The sequence below is a fragment of the Xiphophorus hellerii genome, chromosome 3, assembly GCF_003331165.1.
Source record: "Xiphophorus hellerii strain 12219 chromosome 3, Xiphophorus_hellerii-4.1, whole genome shotgun sequence".
In the NCBI taxonomy this organism is placed as follows: domain Eukaryota; kingdom Metazoa; phylum Chordata; class Actinopteri; order Cyprinodontiformes; family Poeciliidae; genus Xiphophorus; species Xiphophorus hellerii.
The window spans coordinates 6,278,280-6,303,151 of NC_045674.1; the positions used below are offsets into that span (position 1 = coordinate 6,278,280).

The 24,872-nt window shown below is 37.5% G+C and overlaps 1 protein-coding gene across 3 annotated transcripts in view; it reads left to right on the forward strand.

Moving 5' to 3' along the window:
- The window catches only part of thsd7ab (thrombospondin, type I, domain containing 7Ab), a 226,578-nt gene that overhangs the window by 39,185 nt on the left and 162,521 nt on the right, over positions 1-24,872 (forward strand). The window lies entirely within an intron of this gene.

Consider the following 24,872-nt stretch of genomic DNA (forward strand, 5'->3'; position numbering starts at 1 on the left):
AAATAATTCACATTATTTTGTGAAGAAAACCTATCGGCTTTGGATCTGATGATGTTTTTTCACATTGCAACAGCTCCCAGTGTTCCCATCTATCTCCAGTTTATAGTTGCATCGTTAGATATTGGGCCAGTTTGTGTCCCAAGTCAGATTAAAATCTAGCATCTTTCCCTCCTCCTTTCCAATATCTTGCAGTGAAATAAGATCTTTAAATCTTCGCCTGTATGAGCTGTAAATTGTTCTGCACATTGGATGTAAAAGTCCACATATCTGTTGAAATTCCAGGTTATAGTGATGTAAAAAATGAGACCATAATAAATAATTTTAACACCTTTTCCATTTTTATTGTGACTTGCATGATGCACAGTTTCAGCCTTATTTCTTGGGAACACTCACACCCTCAGTAATGGAGAATATGAATAATGTCTCTAAACATTTATTGGTGTTCAAAGCGCTGATCATTATATCAAACAGTATTTATAAAGAACTCTGCAGCAGAGTCGCCATTTCCCTGAGGATGTATCAGTCCTTTCCACTGATATTAAAGGACCTGATGGTGTTAATAAAGACGGTGCTAAATGACTTTTATACATTTTTCTGATGACAGTTTTGAAAGCAGCCCTGACCTACATTCACAAGCTGATGGGCAATATTAAAACCAATAGTGGAAAGATGAAATGACTCACATTACTTCTGAACTAATCTAACTTTTATTAATATTGAAGCTCTTTTTTATTAATTTAGCCCTAAATTAAGCATCCCCACAGTGAAACTCCCAACATATTAAATGTCAATCTCCATGATCCTTCTCTCTTATGGGTCCCTTTTCATAAATAGAGTTGTTGCTCCTGAGCAGCTTTATAATAGTTTTGAAGTTTTCATTATGTTTTAGTTTTATGTCATTGTGACTTTTTGTTTGTCTTTGCTGTTCAAAGCACCGACTTGGAAGATATTTTCTTAAAACAAACATCTCAAGTGTTCTCTGTTTTCTATTGTACTAATAGTGGAGCTAATTATTTGTTTTGCGCTTTTGCTAACTTTAAAAGCATTTAGCGCTCTTAGCGTCCTCTTAATAAATGTTTCTGGATCAATTCTAAAGCGCTAATTTCCTTGGCTGTTTTTTTAACATTCAGTTAACCAAAACTTCAACACAGATGTTGAACTTTATTTATCGACTATTAGGAATTTTTCGAGTAGTTAGATGTGTTTCAGGCTCTTATTTTGAAGTGTAAGAAGACTGTTTACCCAGCAGTTCCTTTTTACCATCTTCTCTCTTTTTTTCTTTGCAAACCAGAAACATACACAAACAAAAGAGAACAAGGATTGTGGGGGTTTTTTAAGGGCAAATCTAATTTGAATTGAAGTTGGCGCTCTAGAATTAACTAAAATAATGTTTATGATTAGCTTTAGGGTTAGCACAACAAACTTTTTAACTACTGCCTGCTACTGTCTTTGTTTTGTAATCCACAGTGAGGCATCTTACAATATATCTTATAAGAAGCATATTGTCTTTATTTTTTGTAAAATATTCAATGAATACTAACTATTATTCTCTTCAACAAACCATAATCAGACTTGGCTCCTTGGTAGCTTTATGCAAATCTATTCATAGGTTTTCTTATCTTTGGCAAACTATGAATCTCTGAGAATTACTGTTATTTTAGTTCTGTAGGTACAACAGTATCAGATTTTGAATACTAAGCACAAACAGATTGTGCATGTTTCAAATTGACTCCTGGACAATCTGATGATCGCCGGATCATTCTGTTTCCTTCGTTCTTCTGTGTTACTGTTACCAATATTGGTAGCTTATAATTGTTATCTTACTATCAGTATTATCATTAGTTGTTTTTTTTTTACATTTTATTTATTATTATATGTAACCTTTCTATGTTCGTCTCAGGTCCAATCGGTTGATTTCACAACAGATGCATTCAGGTTCATTGTATTTATTCTAAGAAAAGATTAAATCAAGTTGGTGGTTAATATCAGTCCAGCAGCTTCTGCTCTTAGACATTAAATGAAATATAATAAATAACCCTAAACAAACTACAGAGCTCCCAATGAGGAGTTGAAATCAGTTAACAGCAGTTAACATTTGTAATATTAAACATAGCTAAAATGGACAACATTAATAATGATAGCAGTTAAAAACGTATACAAAGCAGAACAAAATTACTTCTAAAACACTGTATATTATTAAATTTGTCTAAAATATATGTGAAAATATAGTTGTAAGGACAACGCAGAGCCGATACTAGTTACAGAAAGCAGCAGAAAAAGAGGGCGGAGCTGTCAGTGTCCAGTTACTATGGTAACCACCAACTGCCAAGAGCAACGGAGCAGAACTTAAAACACCAATAAATGTCTGGAGAAACAATTTGTTCACTAAACAAAATATATTCCAAGAATAAATAAACAAATTTGGACAAACTTCACATCTATAATATTGTTAAAATAAAACCCTTTGTGTTTATATATATATATATTTATTTTTTTTTAAATTGGACTGTCCTTTATTTAATCAGGTAAACCCCGTTGAGATCTAGATCTCATTTTCAAGAGGGACCTGGGCAAAAAAAAAAAAAAAAAAAAAATATATATATATATATATATGTATATATATATATATGCAGATTAAGAAGAATTTATGGGTGTACATTGGCAAGGAGTTGGTAATCATTCTGTTGTACGTCTAGTTGTGAATTACAGTTGTCATTGTTACTATTATTATTATTATCTGTAGATTTTCTTGTCTTGAAATTAGTTAATTTATAACCATCTTGTGTATGTTATATAATTTATTCGTTGGCTCTGTTTCACAGTACATTGAACAGGAACATGAATATCATAACATGGTTCTAATTACACATTTTTGATAATTATTGAGTCAGTAGGTAATATGTTTAATTAAACCGAGATAAGGGACTGGGTTAAGGAAGTGTTCACTTCTTCCTACTCAAACAGAAAAGTAGTGATAAACTAATTATTTTGTTCTTGGTTATTTTCTGATTACTTGTCTTGTTTTTAAAAACCTGTTTGAAATAAATCAAGTCACATACTGTTAAAATTCACACTATAGTGCGTGAAAAAATATGCAGCCATTCATTTTTTATTATCGTCTGTACAGAGTCCAACATGTGAGTGAGACACATCTGGTCTGCAGCATCATTAACCCACATTTATTCCCAGATTGTAATGCCCTCCGTGGGATACACAGACTAATCCCAAACACCCACTCACTCTCACTCACTCAGATGTTAAATTCATTCACATTTCTTCCTCTCATCTGCTCGGTTGTTTGTTCACGAACACATTGAGCCACAGCTAGCATGCAGCAAACTCCCTGTTAATACTGTGTGTGCATGCAGCACCTGTGGGGGCTTTCATCATCTTTGTTTCCTCTGTTGTGGTTCAGGATCACAGCAGCTGACCCACCTGGCAGCACTCTTACACCCGTCTGCCCTCCTGTCCCATTCTCCAGCGATTACCACTCTAATCCATATTTAATGGATTCAGCACATTCTCTCCTCCTGTACTGATGCTCGCCCCTGATTAAACCTCCACTTGCAATGCAGATGTTACAACTGGATAGAGCAAGAGGTGTGTGTGTGCACAGGACGAGCCGAAGCTGCAGAGCTTCCCCGTCGGAGCCGAGTGAATCAATTGGCTCACAGGGAGGCCCGCTTTTAATAACAGACTCAGACAGGCTATTATCTGAATATGAGTGGAGTCGGAACCTGCTTCTGCTCCAACTCCGGATTCCTGGAGAAACCAGCCAAGGATAAAAGAAAAAGGATTTTAAAGGGTGAATCCCATCTTCTTCCTCTGCTGCTACTACTTATCCCTACAACTATGTTTTGAAATGTTTGTGAAAAGGGTTTTACTAGAATTTTTTATTTTTTCCCCAAATTATGTAATGAGGGAATAAAGTGGATTTTTGCAAGTTGTATACTGCAAAAATACAAACACTTAGAAAATATTTTGGTCTAGTTCCTAGTGTAAAATATCTCAGTACACTGGAAATAAGACAAAAATAACTTACAACTAACTTTTCAGCAAATATAACAGCTTGTTTTGAGTCAATAGTTCCTTAATATTGATGAAATAGAAGTAGCAGATTATTTAACTAAGTAACTAACTAACTAACAATAATGCAAACCAACTAACATAACGATAACTAACTCACTAAATAATTAACTAACATAATAACACTAACTAAGTCACCAAATAACTAACATAATAATGCTAACTAAATAACATATTTCACTAACAAGAACATAACATAACATCTTGCATCTTTATGAACAAGCTTTTGTTCAAATACTTCACCAATCTTCTTACAAAACAAACTAAAGTTGGACTAAACAGGACTAAACAGGGCTGGTGTGAATTCACCCTACAAGGTCCATCTGGTTTTCATCGGACAGACATTTTTAAAATAGAGGACATTGTTGTTGTTGCAGAAATTTCTAATTTATCCTTAGTTATTGTCAGGCCCAGTTTTAGTAATTTTATTGTTTTATTCCTAAAATTGATGGCAGTCATTCAAATTAAGGATTCAGCTGAAGGATGGAAATGAACAAATGTCACATTTCTAGACTGAAAGCAGGAAATCAAATCAGGGATGCATGGAAATATTTCTGGAAGCTGCATATCCTTCTTGTTGTTGTCATCTTGGCTCTGCTGCTGTTAGTGGGTGTGAGCGTCATGTTTGTGTGCGATGCCATGCTCAGTGGGTCCATCTCCTCCAACTCTCCCGCTATGTTCACCTGGAGGCCTGCAGCTCTGAAATCAAAGGACAAAAACAGGGAGCTGTGTGCTCATTTATCTCACTGCTTTCAGATGGAAGGTGGCAGATTTTTTTGCAGCTCATCCCCCCTGATGTGATCAGAGCGCTGTGCATGTGTGTGGTGTGGGTTGGTGCGTGTTTACCTTCACCTTGGACCTCCTCCACCTGATCTCTCCTGCAATGATATTGTCTCTTCAGCTCGCTGTGAGGCATCCATTAGCTGCTTTCTCTCCGCTGTAAGACTGGAGGATTTCAGCATCGCCTCACTTTTCCTTGAAGGCTTTGTTCTTTTTTGTGAGCTAATTTGTGATGGAAACTGAACCAGTGGGTGGCTCATTTATGGGTAATGATATTCCTTGTGGTGCCACTTCGTGTTATCTCTCTGGCAAAGATGACAGACAAGGTAGCAGTAGGAGAATCAGATAAGAGCGACGCGATAACCCACGTGTTCAGTGCAGGTTTGGCGGTCCCTGTGCAATCCTAATCTATTCAGGTAGGAGGTCTTAAATAGATGCAGCTGTGCTCACATAATGTCCTGTAATCTGGATTAAACTGTATCTCTGGACAAATTGAACAATAAATTTTAAAAATGTAAAACTTGCAAAGATCTTTTTTTAAAATTTCTCTAGGGTTTTGATGCCATACCTATAAAATAAATTAGTATTTGTTTAATCACAAACTGTTAAAGCTGCAGTATGTTATTTAAAAAACATTTTTTTACATATATAGTAAAGCATGAGACAGATAATCTGTGCTATGTAGTAACAACCAATCAGAGCCAGGAGGAGGGTCTTAGCGCTGTCAATCACCCTAGGTGAATGCTAAAGCTAGTTAGCATGGCAACCAATGACGGTGGTTAATTGACAGCGCTAAGACCCTCCTCCTAGCAATAGCAGCACTGGGAGAAGTTGGAGGAGATTGATCTTTTCAAAGATTCTCTGTCTCATATTAAACTGTTACAACATGGTGACAGTTCAAACAAATATGTGGATAAAAGGCTTAAGAAGAAAACCTAAAGTCTGGTGACTTGCAGAACTTTTGTTTTTGAACAATATTAGGATGCATAGTATGCCACATGCATGCAGATCTAGCTCTGCGGCTGTGCTGAATGCGATATGACGGTGAGTAGGCGGTGAACAGCACTGCGCCCCACGCTGACTAACTGCATCCAAACGGCCTGAGTAGACGTGTTCATGGTTTTATTGCAGCATTTCCAAAACAGCGCCACCCTTCACACTAGGAGGAACAAAGACAATGAGTTAAGAGATTAATATTTTAATTTCAGGTTGTATATATTTATTTCTGTGTTGTTATTGCAGGGGCAATTTCAAGTTAGGTAATTCGTGAGTGTTTGTTAAATGGGATAAGTGGTCCTGAGCCTGGTTTAGGTGTATCCAGATTTGTGGAAAGTCCCATTATGTCATTATAAAACAGGCAGGCTTTACATATTTGATGTCCTAGTGCTGGAAAGGTCTGCGCTTGGTGTACATCTACCAGTGGAAACATTGTTTTGCCTCCTTTAAGCCTTTAAATTTAAAGGTTTGGTCTGATCCCAATGCTTGTATCATTGTGACCAATTCAGAAAGATTTCTCTCTGGGCTGTTACAAAATCAGTGCTGTAATTGCAACCTACAAAACAGATAAGGTCTTTCTTAACAAGTATTGATGTTGTAATGTGTTGCATATTTGCAGATGCACTTTGTTTGGCCAATTCAATTACTTCTCTCTGGCTGTGTCCTTTATTTTTTCCAGCTTACAGTTAACAGAAGTGATTAGTAGTTAGTCACAGCCAAGGCAGCCTGTCTTGGCTTACACTAAGCATATGTGTCTGACCACAGCGCCATATGGGAGTGATGGCAGCCGACCCATCACTCATGCAGCTGAACAGCTCTGAAGGCACACTAGATCTGCTACTGTGTGACAGAGCATTGGCACTTGATGTTGTTGGACAGGGATTTATGCTACTGCTGAAGTGTACAAACAGTCACTTGCTGTTATTGATTTGCCCTCTGGTCAATCCATTAACCTCAAGTAAATTATGTCCCCAGGGAGACTCTGTGGAAATCTCACTTCTAAAGGAATATGATCAATCCCAGAGCTTGAAAATGATTTTTTTCCCCCCAGTAGGTTAGTGTTAATTATAGACGCTGATTGTTCTCACCAAAGCATAGGGCCAGGAAGTTGAAATTTTGTCATAATAAGGCGTTTTTTCTCCCCACCCCCATCATGTGCAACTCTTAAGCTCGCAGCTGCAGAGAGTTAAATTTATATTTTACTCTCTGCTGGAACCTTTTCACATTACTGTAAACATCAATGTGTTTTTCTAAATGTTTTTGTGTCAATAGTGGTAGATCGAATAGGAAGACATGCAGCAAATGGTCTGTGGTTGGAAACTGAACTGGTGACAACTGTGTTAAAAGTGATCTATTATACTTCCTTGATCAGGCTAGGATAGGTCTATGGGCTATACAAAATGTTTTCATTATATTTTTTGCACAAAATCATTCTTAAATAATGAGATTTTAGTCTGATCAGTTCTACCTATTTTGAGCTCCGTTCAGAATAAGATGTTTTTGGGCTTCTTGTCTCTTTAAATCTGAATAAGATGCTGCTGGCAATGCACCCCAGCAATGACACTCGGACATGAAAATAGCTGCAAACAGATGTGCAATTATATAACTGTACATTTTTGAAAAACAGAACCAACTAGTGATTGTAGCTAGTGATTTCTAAATGGCATGTCAACAACAAAACTTGTCTTTTCCAGCAGCCATTGTACAGCGCATTCAAAACCAGCCAACCAAACTGCTGGAACTCCGCTGGGGTTGCTAGGTAACAGGCTGGGGTTGCTAGGTGGTTGCTGATCTGTAACATTACATCCTGGATGTTTTTGAAACTACTTGTTTTCCAGACACCAAAAAACATTCTCTTGTTGCCAAAAAACGCTGGGTGGTTGTTTTAAGAGCTTGGGCTGTTTTTAGAAGCACTAGAAACCCAAATGAAAGTCCAAAAAGGTAATTTTATATCATAGGTCTCCTTTAAGGACTCTACCCTTTGTATATGGTGTGTCTGACCTACCACTGAGCCATGAGATAACCAGTTCAGTGTATTTTATTTTAATTTTCTATGAAACATCAACACAAAGTTCCACATAATTGTGAAAAAGAACCAAAAGTATGGCAAGCAAGTGCAAAAGAAGGGTTTGGTTAAATGATACCAAAATCCAAGGTTTTCGTATGTGTAAAAAAGCTGTGTGTAGAAGAGAAAATATCACTACCCTGAATGTTACCACCCCCTGGGAAAACATGATGGTGGCAGCATCATACTATGGGAGAACAACCCTTAATGAACAGGGAGAGCAACAAATTTTAAAAATATGTACCATTTTTTTATTCCATTCTTCCAGCGGGTCCCTCACTTCAAATCTTATTAAAATACATCAGCGTTTGTAGCTTTAAGATGACAAAAGGTAAAAAAAAGTTCAATATTTGTTTAATGCTCTGTGTAATATACTGTATATGATAAATAAAAACAAGTCATTTAGGAAATTAAGCAGCATACCTTTAGAACAAAAAGCCATGAAAATAGTCTGGCAACCATCTCTGAGAAGCAACTTAATCTCCCCATCTTCCAATTAACAAGTGAGCAGAGTGTGATGGGGGATCAGAGGAGCACAGACTGAGACGCTGCGGCGTGAGATCTCAGTTTCATCACTTCCACTCACCACCACAGATATTTTCAGTGACGCCCAGCTGGCGGGTTTCTCACCGTGTTCATTTCACGTTTTGTGATTTGATTAGGTGCAACTCCACTTCTCAGTCCGCCGCTTCATTCAGCAGATAGCCACTGATCTCCGGCCAGTTGCCAGACGTGAAGTCATTTCCGTCTCAGACGTAGCCTAGCTGGAATTGTTAACCACCACATGCACCTGTGATATAACCTGAGCCTCCCGCTGATCAGTTATGTTTGCAGTAAGGTTGTCGGATCTCTCAGGTGAGCGTATAGATGGCCTTTATCTATAAGGTTTGACAGTTTTGCTCCAGCTCTGTAAAAAGCAGACAGTATTGTCAGTGCTCCATACCCCGCGCTTCTTTTATCTCACAGGGGTGCCTTGAAGGCGGTATTGCTCCCATTTCTTCTCACTCAATAGGCATCGAGCAGCTCCTATAAATTATTCAAGGCTTCCATTCTTATAGTAGCACAGCTGACATTGAGCTAGTTGTGTGTTGCACAGGGATCCCCCTATGCAGAAGGCCTTAAAGGTGACATAGAAGGACATTTATACTTTAAGGATGAAACAATTCATCGTAATTGATTGGTTATTGAAATATTTGTCAACTAATTTAGAAATCAATTACTGGTTAACTGGCGTATACAGACTCAAAAAAATGGTCATTTACTGAAAAAACAAAACACTCAGAGCAGCAATTAATCCAAAAGAACATCTGTGCTGTATGGTTGAAATGATTAATCGTGATTAATTGTGAATAATCGTGATTAATCAGTTATTGACAATTGTCAACTAGATCAGTAACTGATTCATTGTTAACTGGAGTATACAAGCACAAAGAATGGCTATTTACTGGGAAAAACACACACTCAGAGCGGTAATTAAGCCAAAAAGGCATCTACGCTGCAGGTTTGAAATAGTTAATTGTGATTAATCATTGTTAGTTGATTATTTAAATAATTGTCAAGGAATTTATTAATTGATTACTCGTTAACTGGAGTATACAGACTCAAAAAAAGGTAATTTACTGAGAAAGCTAAACACTCAGAGCAGCAATTAAGCCAGTATGTTAGCCAACGTATAGAAAATGTATACATTTTGCACTTAAGATAAAAAACAACCTTTGTTAATTTTTACACACAACTCCTGACGTTTTAATTCACGCAGTTCAAATTCTGTAAAAAACAAAAAATCTCCTATCAAGCACCTGCTACTATTATTAATCAGTTAATTCAAAAACTAATCAACATATTGTATTGATGTGAAGTGAGATTAGAAGTATTATAAGAAGTATTTTTTACTGCAGATGCTTCCTTTGCTACAAACAATCCAGTAGGGTTGCATTATAGACAATAAAATGTTTATTTTTCTCTTTTTAAAAGGAACTGAATTATTTATTTGCATCATTTAATGGTTTTATAATATTGTATAAAAAGCCTTAAATGGAAAACTTGCAGAATGTGCCTGTTTTTTTTTAAATCCGATTAATTGCTAACTAAAGCAACCGTGAGTTGCAGCCCTGCTGTACTGTACATTTTATAAAATGCAGAGGCATGTACACACTGCACAGTAAACATGACATGGAATATTAGTTCCAGTAGATTCCCACTCCTTGCTCACAGAATCAAGGAACACTGAGTGATTCTGACAAGCATGCCCGAATCTCTCTGGTATTATGTGCTCACACCTCCACATGCGGAGGCATTGGCACAAATTAGGGCAAGCAAGAGGCTGGCGTCCTACGGGACAGACAGCTGTCAGTCTGTAGATCTATTCCTGGTTCAAGGAATCTTCACGCAGCTGGAGGAGCAACGCTGCCTGACGGGTTTTATAGTAATCAATCATTCCTTCCATTGGCTGCCTCAGCATTTGATATCAGTCACAACAAAACCGATCAGATATTCAGACGGGGTCTGCGATCGCTGCTTTGTTGGATCAATGCCAGGCTGGGCGGCTATTTTCCCCAAAGAGACACAATCAAAGAGTCACAAACGCAACTGGGAATCTTGTGGAAAAGCGCGACCATTTCCTGTATTACTCTGAAGTACTGAAAATGTAACTTTTTATTTTCTTGCCACAGTAAAACAAAAAGAAACCTACAAAACGCAAAATCTTAAAAAACATATTTGATCTGTTTTTTAGAGCAAATATCTTAGTTCACTGGAAGTAAGACAAAAGTAACTTACAAGTAACTTTTCAGCAAAATATAGCAGTTTGTTTGAAGTAAATTATTCATTTATATTGATGAAAAAGAACAAGGTTTGTAGATTTATTTTTTTTACTTATAACAACATTGTCAGCGTTTTATAATTGAAATAATTTTCTATTGGAACTAGAACTTTATCATAAACATTAAGGAATAATTTACTCTAAATAAGCTGCTATATGTTGCTGAAAAGTTACTCATAAGTTAGTTTCGTCTTACTTTAAATATACTAAGATATTTCTACTAGAAAGTAGACCAAAAATACTTAAGATTTTGCAGTGTAGCCCACCACACTGATAGTATACTTATGTTTTATATATAACCTCTCTGCACAATGCGTAGCATCAGCTAATCACAATTCTGCAGTTGTGGAAATTCAAAATCAAGTGATGCCCACATTTTTCGCACTAATTCATAATTACGGGTTTGTAGCTAATTTTCCTTTAAAATGTTCAAAAACACCAGGTTTATGTAATGCTAGCTCCCACATCGAGGTGGCAATATTTCTTACTTTTACGACACTGCTGGCTCAGCCTTATTGCATAGAATGTGATCGATGTGGCGAGTAGCAAAAAGTCACATTTACCATCAAACATAAATGCAAATTTTGTGAAATTCGTTACAGATATTTCTGAATTAGCATCACAAAAACCAACAATGAAATCCTGAGGGACTGAGAAGATGCTCAACATTATTTGGACACAGATGCAGACACAGATATTTAATATTTTAGCACTTTGTTAATAGATTTTATCAAAAAATTCTGGGTGAACAGATGCTGGAGTGAATGCTGCAATCTGAAACTGAAATATAAACTTTAAAATTGAGCTTATACTACTGCGTGATAACCAGAATCAATTGGAACGCATGCATGATTGAATCTAAATTATATATATATACAGTATATTGCTTTATTGTGAGTTTATAAATAAATAAATTGAAATTATCACGAACATTGCGGATGTTGACATGGCTGTATGTGACTTTAAAACCAGAAGACGGCGGACAGCTGCTTTCGCGTGCGGCAGGTCTGCCTCTCCTCTCCAGAGCAGCACTCTGTGTAATTTATTCATTCTGCGGACCGAGGTCAGGTAGAGGTAGTGCCGGATCCCTTGGGTTCTTCCTTTATAATGACTTTTTTTCTGGGTGGGGCCGCTTCATGCGGAGTAAGTGTGCTTCGGCGAGGCTCTGCCCCCTGCGCTCTGCAGAGTAATGAGACATTTCCAGCCGTCGCGGCGGTCAAATTGACAGCGTCACAGGCTGGTGCTCCTCCAGGAGGTCTTGTTAGGATGTTGGGCTATAATTGCACCGCATGTTGGCAAGGAGGAAACATGAAGTAAAAAGGGCAGGAGAGGAACACGGATGCAGTTGATAATGACTAACCATGTATGTTTGTCATGATGGATCGTTTTTTTTTTTATTGTCTTTATGCAACGCTGACTGGCAAGAGTGAAACATACGGCGTAAATTCTGCGCACAAATCAGAAGCTCTTAAATATCTTGCTTTCATTTTGTGAATTCCTTCTTTTTATTGTATTTGAGGAGGTGAACTCTTCCACTTCAAATCAGGCTCTGCACCATGAAACAGATCGGTGAAGGTTACTAAAATAAATTTCAACTCATGCTAAAAAGAGAAATATTAACACAGATTTGGAAGATTTGACCAAACAAATTGCAAATTTGTGCAAATTGCAATATATATTTGCAAGATATAGTGCAAATATCTTGGTACACATAAAATAAGATGAAACCAACTTACAAGTGACTTTTCAGGAAGATATAGCAGCATGTTTAGAGTTAATAATTCTGTAATATAACAAGACATTTTCCACATATTACAAGTGAAATAATCTGCTCATGGAGCTTATACTTTTTCATCAATAATAAGGAATTATTGACTTAAAATAGTCTCTTATTTCTTGCTGAAAGGTTACTTAGGAGATAGTTTGTCCTATTTTAAATGTACCAGGATATTTATACTAGAAACTAGACCAAAACTTGGTACTTGGTAAGATTTTGTGTTTTTGCACTTGTTTTTATGAAATACACCTTTAATTTACTTATTTATTTTTGGCAGTGTGGTCTTTATTTATTAGCAGTTTGACATGAAGAAGGGCAGCGAGAGAAAACGAGAAGCTGTTTAGCAGAAACATTTCTGACTTCTCCCTGTCGTGAAACCCGAAGGCTTCCCGGTTGTTTCACCTCCTGATTCTCTGTTTTCATCATTCTCTTCAGCTAAGATGAAGTAAAGGGAAGCTTAAAACGCTGACAGAAGGCGGCGGGTCATCGTGGTTGGACAGTCACAGTCTGTCTGATTTGGCCTGCGGAGAGCAACGAGTGTGTGCACGCCTGCATGCATGCGCTATGTGTGTAAGTTGCGAGTGAAGCCTGGCTGCAGTATGTGTGTTCTTGTTCCAACACCTCCCACTTCCTGACTGCTGCCGCTACATTAGAGTCCAAGAAGGATCTCCGTAGGGTCTCCTGTGCCTCAGAGGGCTTCCTCTGCCCTGAAGGGGTTAAGTCCTGAAATATATTGGTGGAATATTGACAAAGTTTGTGTACATTTGTAAAGGAAACAGCTAGTGATTAAGTGATTAAATCTATAAACTTAAATCTGGCAGCAACAATTAGCCCAATAAGGGGTTCTACTCTCTTTTCTTAAACATACAAGCCAAAGTTAATCATTTTAACATTTAATCATTTTGTTTTGTGATTATTGTGACGTTTTTGAGAGGTTTGAGAGTTTTGATAAAAAAGTTCAAATTAAATTATTCCAGTTGTGATGCAGGGTTTCCCACAGTTCATTATATTTATTACAATCTGTTTAATAATTTTTTTTTATTATAACATACATATATATAAAACCTCCCCAATGTAATGTCACATCTCAGTAAGCACAGCCCGTTACCTAGCAACCTAATCTGAGCTCCGGCTCATTTGCTCAACTAATTTTACCGCCGTATGCGCTGTACAATGGCTGCTGGAAAAGAGAAGCGCTTTCTTGTTGACATACCATCCAAAAACCACTTGTGTTCTTGTTGGTTGTACAGGAGGCTCCACTTCTGCTTTTCAAACCTGTACGGTTTTATAATTGCACATTGTTTGTAAGCGTTGAGTTGGGGGCCGAGGCCCGCAGTGGCTTATTTTGGTTTTAAAGTTGCTACTTCATTATTGCAGATACAGGAGCTTTTAGTGAACTCTTTAAGTTACTCTCAAGTATCAGTTTCACTTGTAGCATTAGCTTGTAGCGTTAGCACAGCTAACAAGTGTGCAACCTTCACCATCTTGTTTGTTCCTGTATATTTGCCTCGTAGGGAAGGTCAGAACAGTTCTTATGTTTGCTTTGTGTTACAGGACGTTGCCTGTTTCTTCTGGATGTACTCATTAGGTTAGCAGAGTTTAAAACTTTCAGCAGCAACTCAATGTTTCTATTGATGTTAGCGCAAATGAAAAATACAATTATAATCAATTATATAGAGATATTGATTATTTTGACATTCATAGTGACTAGGCATAATAATAAAGTAATAAAACTGATGGCAGGGCTTTTTTCTGAACAGTCATAATCACCTCTGGTGTTACGAGCTGCTTTGTGTCTCTCATGATTTATTGCTGTATTTTATTACACCTGGCTTTAAATGCTGCACTGAACAGTATTCATCTATTCATTTCCTGGTTTTAATACCAATAATGTTCAAACCAGACTGAACATGCCCCGTTATTGAGCAGTATTGGAGTTAATGAAAGGCTCCATTTCACTGATATATGTTTACAGACCTGAATTATCTGAATCATTACCAAAACGTTGTTTTGAGTTAGCTTACATGGAGCTAATTTTAGACGTCTTGTTTTAAGACGCCGGGCTGCAGAGCCGCCCCACCTCTCCGGTGTTGCTCTCCTATTGGATTGTGATGTAAAGCATGGTGCATTGTGGGAGGTGGTAATCTAATCCGCGCTGCTGGCCCTCCTGAGGGCGCAGGATCTTGGTGCGTGATTGGACCATTTATCTCAATATCGTGACAGCAACATCATCAAGGCGCGGCCCCTCGGAGCAACGGGTGCGCCCGCACAGAACAACACATGCAGATACGCTGTCACATATACACTGTAAAAAAAATAAATAATAATAATAATAAAAGGAAAATGCACCTGTGAGATTTCACTTCTCTCTCTCAAGTGGATCCCACTCCACTCGTGTTCAGGCTCCTCTTCACGCTGCCTGGAGTAAATTCATTCACACATTGTCTCTGCTTTTCTATCCACATTCAGAAAATCCACACAGCTTGAGCTTAACCTAAAAAAACACTAAAGATTATCCAGCTACAGCTTCCTGCTCTTTCCAATATATTACAAGGGATTTTCAGACGCAGATGAGAAAATGTAGATGTATGTCAAACTGGTGTGAAATAGAGAGGGCAGATGCTGACATCTACACCTGCAGTGCATGACTCAGTAATCCCTCTACATCCTGCTTATATAGAGAGGCTAGCTTTACAAAGCTAACCCCTCTAGAGCTAGCCTCTACAGAGCTAACCTCTATAAAGCTAACCTCTGTAGAGGAACATTTACAGAGCTTTATAAAGGCTAGCTCTGTAGAGGTTAGCTCAATAGAGGCTAGCTCTGTAGCGGTTAGCTCTGTAGAGGTTAGCTCTGTAGAGGTTAGCTTTGTAGAGGTTAGCTCTGTAGAGGTTAGCTTTGTAGAGGTTAGCTCTATAGAGGCTAGCTCTGTAGAGGTTAGCTCTGTAGAGGTTAGCTTTGTAGAGGTTAGCTTTGTAGAGGTTAGCTCTGTAGAGGTTAGCTTTGTAGAGGTTAGCTCTAGAGGGGTTAGCTTTGTAGAGGTTAGCTCTGTAGAGATTAGCTCTATAGAGGCTAGCTTTGTAGAGGTTAGCTTTGTAGAGGTTAGCTCTGTAGAGGTTAGCTTTGTAGAGGTTAGCTCTGTAGAGGTTAGCTTTGTAGAGGTTAGCGTTGTAGAGGTTAGCTCTGTAGAGGTTAGCTTTGTAGAGGTTAGCTCTATAAGGTTAACCCTCAGTAATAGGTATCATCTATAGGCTGCATGTAAATCAGTTAAACTGCTGTAATATGTTCTTGCTTTGCCTTTCCTTTCTGAAATCATCCCAAACTAAATTACGAGTAAATATTGTTAAAAACAACTAAGGGCCAAGCAGCAAAGAAGCAACGTCACAACAGATTAAACCAATAATTTTATGTAATTTCTAGTCACATGCCCCATTTTATAGCACAATCAAGTAATTGATAATTATATTATTGATAAGTAATTATATCAACCTTCAGTTGATATAAAAATGGTATATTTATCAGATATGACTTAAAAGAAATTTGACTTTGTAATTTATTGCCTTGAAATTGGGCCTCTGTCTCTTTAAGATGCTCCTGCTCTTTGTGAAACTCCGCTTCCAGGAAGTTATCACAGCACCGGTCCTCTGTTAACCCTTTAGTGACATTTTTACCAGCGTTTCGCTGAGAAGCAGCTCCTATAACGACCTCAGCTGATGCGCAGCTTCATCATTTGTTTGCTAATTCCTCTTGGCTAGTCTGAAGGAGCTGAGTGAGGGAGTCATGGTGGAAGTTTACTCTGTGAGGCAGAGGCTTGGTAGGTTGGAATTTGAATAATTCTTTGATATTTTCTATATTTTTTATTTAAGAAAAAGGCAAACCTATAAACTAACCTAATACTGATCATTTAAGTTGCATTTCATGCACAACCATATTTTTGTTTAAATATAAACTAATGGAATATGATACAGTTGGAACATGATAGAATTGTTTTGTTGTATTTATTTGCACTTTTCTTTACAACCAGTCCACAATCTGTAGGCCATTTGTATAGAAAAATTGGTTTCTGGATCAAAAATCGTTTCTGAATTGTGATTTTAAAAAATGGAAATGCAAAAAGGTTGCTCTACACACCTGTCCTTCTGGCTTCCTAAATGTTTTGTTTCAACAACAACACAAAGAATGTCATACAAAGTTAGAAACAACTAAATTGTCATTTGAATAATTTTTAAAGGTTTGTTCTGATTGGGTCTTTAGGTAGAAATGTGAAGAATCTATTTGCTTTCCCTGCAGAAATGAATAAGACCCAAAGCAGAACTCTCTCCTGTTTATTTTTTGCACAGATTCTGCTGTTGGCTCTAATTCAGCAAAAGGGAATCTGTAGTGGGAACCTGCTGCTAGCTTGCAGGCGTGTCGGGTCGGTAGGTGGTTCCTCCATGTGGCAGTCTGAGCTGCTCAGACAGAATGTGAAATAAGATGCTGCAGCAATTCACAGAACCAGGAAAGTAGCATCCAGCTCTGAAAATTATTCTAAAATATTATTAAACCTGCAGCTTTTATGCACCCAGACTTGTATATCCCCATGTTATCGTATTGTTTGGAGAAGGTCACGAAGTAGATTGTTGAGTTGGAAATAGACTCAGGTTGGAGACATCCAGTAGAAAATCTGAGTTGACATTTAAAAACCAGGATATTCTTGCCGGCATTATCTTGGCCAGCTCTCTGGGATTTCCATGATGTGTCGTGCTAGAGGGAGGCGTCTATCTCTGGAAAGCATCTCACTGCCAGAGGACACGGCCTGCAACTGTTGTTGTGGAGTCCACTGGTTGCCAAGACCTGACACAATGGCTTCAAGGTATTATAATGAGGCCTTATATTCTGTAGCAGCCTGATCTGCACATGATTGTGTTTGAGATATGAAGAGTTTGTGCAGGAGGCAAACTAATCTGCAAGATATCAGAACATTTTACAAGGTGAAGAGAAGGACAAGAGATGCAGAAATGAAACGGTTTTAAACTGAGAATTAATTATGTAACAAGACAAAACCAAGAAGTGCAACAAGCTAAAGAGCAGACAATATAAACATTGTAAAATTTATTGAAATATGGCAGAATGTGGCTCTATTCTTTATTTAGAAAAGGGAAATTGTTATATGACTGTCTGCAACATCTTGTAACTTTTTAATTTTTTTTAATTTATGAAGCTTAACACCTGGGTTTTTCATTATAGTTTAGTTTTATGTCTTGACTTTTTGTTGTATCAGTTAAACATTGTTTAGTTTTTCATACTTTGGTTAATTTTTAGATGCAGAATTCAAAAAGGTCAAAAGTTCAATTCTCAAAATAATTATTCAATTATTGTTGAATAACCAACTGACTCTGGGGTTTTCGGCAAACTTCTGCTGTCGCCATTTTGGGAACTAACAGAAGCGCTGCCAAGATGAACATGGAGCCATAATTTGCCAACAGATGACATAAATTTGTTGGAGAAAAAAAAATCTATTTCACATCAATTTGAAAAGCTAATAAATAGATTTATTAACATGAAAATAAAGGATGTTATATGTAGAATTTTAGTATGTTTTAGTTACAGTTAGTTTATCCCCATTAGTTATTGTTTTTATTTATTCCAGCTAACAAATATGTTTTCCCAATTTCAGTTCATTATTTTGTTAGTTTTAGTTAACGAGGTTAGGTTTGCCTAACCAAACCTCAGATCTGTCATGGTATGTGGTAGAACTGGCGAGGCAGAACGCAGCAGATCCAGGTTCAAATGAATGACGGTGGTTTAATCATGAAAATAAGGACAAACAATCCAAAGTCCAGGCAGCACAGCTGAGAGGAAAGGCTAAGGCTCAGCACTGGTAGCAACTGGCAAACTAATAGACATCTAGCAACAGACTAGATGGGACAGCTAAACAGCAAGACAGATTAAAAAGACGGGTACGACAAGGACCCGACCAAGAAACAAAAACACAGGTGAGATTAAATACACAGAGGGTAATGACAGAACGAGACACACCTGGGAACAATCAAGGCGTAGACTGGACAACTCAAAAGACACAGAAACCCAAAATAAACACACAGAAAAACTCAAATCAACACTGAGAAAACCAAATCCTTACAAGATCACTGTAAAGTCACTGCAAAAACCAATCAATAAACAATGGATCCACTGATGTCTCCAAAAGGATCCATTTAGATCATTAACAGACGACAATCTCCTGGTTTTAGTGAACAACTTTACATAAAATTATTCTCCAAACTACATTTATCTCCCCAAACAGCAGCAATATCTGAAATTTATATAAAAAACTAAAAGAATAAACATGCAGAACAACATTAAAAAGGACATTTTTAAAAGCCGTTTTATAACAAAAACCTGCTTTTTTCTTAACTAATATGGTTTTAGTTTAATCAGATTTTTTTCCCCTTTACTTTTATTTATTGGACTTTTTATTTCTCTTTTTTTCCACATTGTTTTGTGACTGTGTGTTTGTGAAAAGTGCTTCACTTTTAATAAACTTGTATAAGTACTAGTGCTGTGAATCGATCAAAAAATGCTAATGCTAACGGTGTTCCTCAGGGGTGAGTGCTTGGGTCACTTTTGTTTATTATATTTTAGTGCTGTCAGTTGATTAAAAATTTAATCAGATCAATAATTCTAGCGCTGTTATTAATCACGATTAATCACTATGCTTAACCTATAACTGTGTAACATGAACAAGGTAACTCTGTGGGAAAGAAGTTTTTAGATCTATATAGGGAATGTGATAAATCTGCGTTACATTTTTTAGATTAATTGCATTGGTAGCCCTAATAAATACCTTCAAGGACATGACAAGTTTCCACTGAAAATAACCAACCTTAGGTGAAGTGAAATAATTTTTAAGATTGAGCTGCATTAAAGTAACATTGCTGTAAAACTTCTGAACATAAAGAGTTAATTCCTGTAAAGCCGTGTATTTTTTAAATATCCCATGTTTAACTCTGATCTATTTTAATCCTAATTTAATGTAAATGTTCTCTTCTTTCCTTCACCATTAAGGTGAAGGAAATGCGCTTCAGAAAAACACATATGAGGTGTTATTTTTGACTCTTTCTGTGCTGCGAAGCTTAATAGATTTACCCCGATGGAGCAGAGGCGGACTGACAGTATTGAATTGCCAAAGTTAAACACTACAATGTCTCCTTCCAGAAGGAGTGCCACAGTTACTCTGTCAGCAGTTTTTGCAGAAACTCTGAAAGTAATCCCAGTGAAGAATTGTGAGACGTGACAGACATACTTAAACCCTTGAGAAACTTTTACTTTGGGGTTGGATTGAAATGAGAGCGGAAATCTCAGTGGGAGATTCATGGAAATGTGTGTACGGCTGGATGCTGAACCACTTGACTGATGCAATTTTGTCAAGGAAAGGTGTTAGAAAGTGAAAGAAAAAAACTCCACCCATTTATTTAATATCAGCATTATCCAGTCCACTGCTGCCATTCATAGGAAGGGACCACAATCTGTCTTAAAATAGATAATTATGTCAACACAAAGGTTATTTTACATCATTTAAGTCAAGTTTTCACAGAATGGTGCCTTTGCAATTCAGTCAGCACTGAAATATTTGACAAATCTCCTACACTAAGTTACACATCTGCTGCTTTCTACACTGTAAAACATTTGAAGGTGATTCTACTTGAAAATGAAAGTCCACCTCCTTCCTTGAAAATGCAACTTAAGTCAACAAGAAAATTGTTTTGATTTTAACTCAGAAATTAAAGTTCATGAAGTTGATTTAACAAGAGACAAGTCGTCTAAACATTGTTTTTAACTTCATTAATCTTGAATTGAGTTTTAACTTAATGCTGCAATTTAAAAGAAATAATTATTTCACAATATGCAAGAAAAAAAACTGTCTTCACCTCGTTAAAGAGCCACATTTCTCTATTTACTCACATTATCAAGTTAAAATAACAACTTATTTTACTTTAGAATAATTAAAATTCTTGCTTCAAATTGCATGAACCAAATTTCTGATAGTGAATTTTATTAAACATCACAATGAATTCTGCTCAAAACATTTAGTGTGAACAGGACATTAAAATAAACATTTGTATTAATAAAACACAAGAGTCAGATCGATGTAACGCACGTTCATCTCAGGATACAAAAACATGCCGCTAAGCATTCTGGGAAATAGTTCCCACTCTTGTCTTTGCATTCACACTATTTAGCTCCACTTTTCTGGTTGCTCCATAAATTTCGCCGCACTTCTTCTCCTGCATACTTTGCACTATTTTCACCATTTAACTTTTATATTATTCAGCTTGCTCTCCTAACGCCGCCGGCTACATCTCTTGGTATTCATAACCTTCATACATTTTATAATATTCAGCTTTTTATGAATTTGTCTCCCCATGGGGGAAACCGCTCCATCCTGTGGCAGAATTGAGAATTACAATACAAAGTGTCCGTTGTGTTTCTCAGTGGATGTTTCAGGTCCTGCCTATTAATGGCGATCAATCATCCAGTTTCAGGACAGTCATGGAGGACACAAGGCAGCGGCCATTTTGAAGTTGGGCAGTTTAACAGCTTTTATGCTGTTTAACACCTGGGAATAATTTGAGCTCTTGACGTTGGCTTTTCCGTGCTGCGTGTGGCTGGTTTTTTGTATTCACTGTGCTAAACGATGCCTATAAAACAAATGTTGATATTTCAGGAACCATAAAAGGTTTGGATTTCATTCACCCACCGTTTTTATCAGAAGAAATAGGGGAACATTTCTGTCCTTTTCAAATTTTAGGTTTTACATGAGTTTTTTTTACATTGCATAGGATATATAACTGTAACTTTACATGCAAGTGGAAGCCTAGATGCAACCATTAGTATTTTAGCTACTTTTAGCCTTTTATATAATTTTACTTTATAAACTGTGGTGACACTAAGGTTTAGGTTAGGAACCACTGTTCTCCAGCAATTTCTAATACCGTTTAGGTGGAATTTTTCCATTATTCAAAAGCTTTTACTCATCTTCAACAGTTTTTCTGTTATAATAATCCCATTTAGGCACTTTGCAGGATTATAATTTGTTCTGGTGCGTCTGCCTATTTCTTGCATTTCTGCAAGCCTTCAGCAGTTGATTTCAAACGTTTTGACATCTTCAACAAAAGCATTCAGCTTTTTCGCAGGAAATGCACACTTTCTAGTTCTTTCAGTTTTTAAATGCTATCCTAAAAATTCTAGTTTATCTAAGTCATGGAGGTTTGACAAAATTAATAAAGGGGTAACACAACCTACTACTGCAAGTTTATTTTTCTTAAACTCACATTTATGTTCAAACTCACTAGATTTATTCAACTTAAAGAGTAGAAGACATTAGACACAGCTAAATGCAGCTCAAATGTCTTACAGTGTAGTTAGTCTGTTTACTTCTGATGATTAACTTTGTGCAGTGGTACTTACAATTAAAATTGCTGCTTGGTTTTCACCAGACACTGACTGGTTGTTAATAAAAATGTATTTCAGTCTTCTATGATTACCAATAAATGTTACACATGTGGCCAAAAGGCAAATTTCTGAAATGCAAAACTTTGAGAATATTCAGAGCTGCCAATGCTGGAAGATATTCCTGATTCCTATTTTTTCTGAAACAGATTTTACTTTAACAATGATCCATTAAGACTACAAATGTTAAGATTTTCAAATTGAGACGAGACAAATTCTGCAGCACCAAAATGTGAAGAAGAGTCTTTATATCTGGAAGCTGTAACGCTGTAATTTATTTTCTAAACTTTCCGGCTGCAGGTCAGGCATGATATCCTTGTTTATTTTTGTGTTGGGTCAGTACAGTTTGACGTAGATATAGGCAGCTTCCTGGAAAACCAACTTGAAGTCCCACCTTCGCTCTGCCTGGCCAGGATTGGAGGTTATTACCCGGCCGGATTACAGTGTAATTGGATCCACAACCAGTGCCGTTAGGTTCCCCTCGCTGCTGCCAGGCGATTTCTGTTCTTGTGATGAACATCAGGAGTGGATCCCTGCGGGAAAATAGAGGTCAGATTAGGAGAAATTTGGGCTACAACATCTTTGTTGTTGAGTCTACAAATAGCTGCATACAAAGTACAACATGAGCCGGGAAACTAGCCTCCCTGCTGTTTGTTTCTTTCTTCTGGTATTCTCACTCTCATAAAATGTCACAAATGTTTTGTGTTGCTTTTGCTGTTGGGGGAGCTGGCAGTGCAGCAACCCGTCGACTAGAGGGGTGAATCCACTGGCCGCCCGGAGCTTGTTGGCCAGAAACTCGCTTCACCTCGCTGTCGCCTCTGCCAGCCTATCACACCCCTTCTGGGAAGACGTCTAAGGCCTGTCAGCTCAGATCGAAGTCAACTGGTGAAGAAAAACAGCAAATGAAGCTGCTGATTGGTCAGTGGCGAGGCGACTCTCGTTTCATTGGTCAGTTTGTGGGAGTGAACGTTGTCGTGTCTGTATCACCTCAGTGCTTTCTTGATAAAGAGAAACCAGCACGTTGCCATGTATGCTCATATTTATTTTTATGACAGCAAACCACTTTGTTTTTTTTACTGCTTTTAGGTGTAAAGTGTGTTTTGTTCCTGCTGATGATGGTTCTAACAGTTCAGGTTCTGCTTACAGTAACATGAAAATATCTCCTTCCCTCTGTGTCTCAGCATCGAAGCAATCTTACACAGTTTAAAGATTTTCTGAAGACTGGCAGCAATTTTACTACAATCAACCCCACAATTGACAGTGGGTTGCTGCTTCGTCCCTTAAGCCTGGAGTATATAACTTTTATAAAAAAATATGTTTTTACACATTTGTTAAAACTGTCACCATGTCGTAACAGTAATCTGTGAAACAGTCGACTTCTCCCTGTGGTTTTACAGCCACCTGAAGAAATGTACCAGTCCTGGTCAGAAACAACCTATCAAAATTATGAGGAGGGTCTTAGCGCTGTCAATGAACTTGTGTACTCGCTGCTAAATGTGCAAACGGTGGAGAAACAACTTACCATTCCAAGAAAACGGTTTATCCACTTCCATAGGTGGCCATGCTAACTAGCTTTAGCATTCATGTTGTGGCTATGTTGTGAACCAGGTGTAGCGTAACAGAGAGAAAGGGGGAGGGTGTGAGCAGCGCGTACACAAGGCTGAGTGAGAGCTCTAAGACCCTCCTCCTGGTTCTGATTTGTTGCTTCTGACAGCGCGGTGTATTTTTATAGTACTGGGAGCACTGGGAGAAGGCAAAAGAGCTAAAAAATTATTTTGACTCATACAAAACTGTGACATTAGTTTTAACAAATATGTAAAAAATATATTTATTTTCAATAAAAGTTGCATACTGTAGCTTTAAAGGGATCTAGGACTGAACATAAATATAACCTAAATATGTTGTAACTTTCCTCTTGACCTAAAAGTTGCTGTTTCAGGCGTGCTGTGATGGCGCAGGGGGTTAGCACGCCACGTTTGGAGGCCTTAGTCCTCGACGTGGACGTCGAGGGTTCGACTCCCGGTCCCGACGACCTTTGCCACATGTCTTCCCCCCTCTCCTCACCCTCCTTCCTGTCTGCCTACTGTCGAAAAAATACGAGCCACTAGCGCCGCAAAAAACTCTTCGGAGAAAAAAAAAAAAAGTTGCTGTTTCAATCACAAATAAACTTGTTTCTTATATCAATAAGAAATATATTATATATATGAAATATATTCTTATACCAATATATTTCACCTGTGCATTGAAATATATTGGTGTTCAATATATTTGTTGAAACAAGCTGAATGATTGGCTACTGAGCTGCTGTTTACTTTATTAACTAGTTAGCACCATTAGCAGGGGCTAATGTGAAACCAAAACAAAATAGAAGATGATAAATCGATGTTTGAAGTAATAATAAAGTAACTTACCGTATTTTTTGGACTATAAGCCACTACTTTTTTCCCACACTTTGAACCATGTGGCTTATAGTCCGGTGCGGCTTATATATGTACCTTTCCAGTTTTTTTTAAAACTTTGTGGGTGGGGCTTATAGTGAGGTGCGCTCTATAGTCCGGAAAATACATTACTTAAATATCTCGAGTTAGGACGTGGAGCTCTCCTTCTTGGTTGGCATTTCCAAGCAGCAGCATCACAAATACCTGATTTTTCCTTCAATTTTCTCCTCCTTTTCTTCTTTCCTCATCATTTCTTTAATCAACACGGTTCAAATTGTAAGGACTGAATGTTACTGGAGTTAGCGCTTTAGCACCTAGCATACATCATCTACACAGTTTGCATTGCAGCGTAAACAGCTTCAGTGATTTCCACGTGACTATTTATTTTAAAATGTATAAAAACTAAACAGCCTACAGTATTCT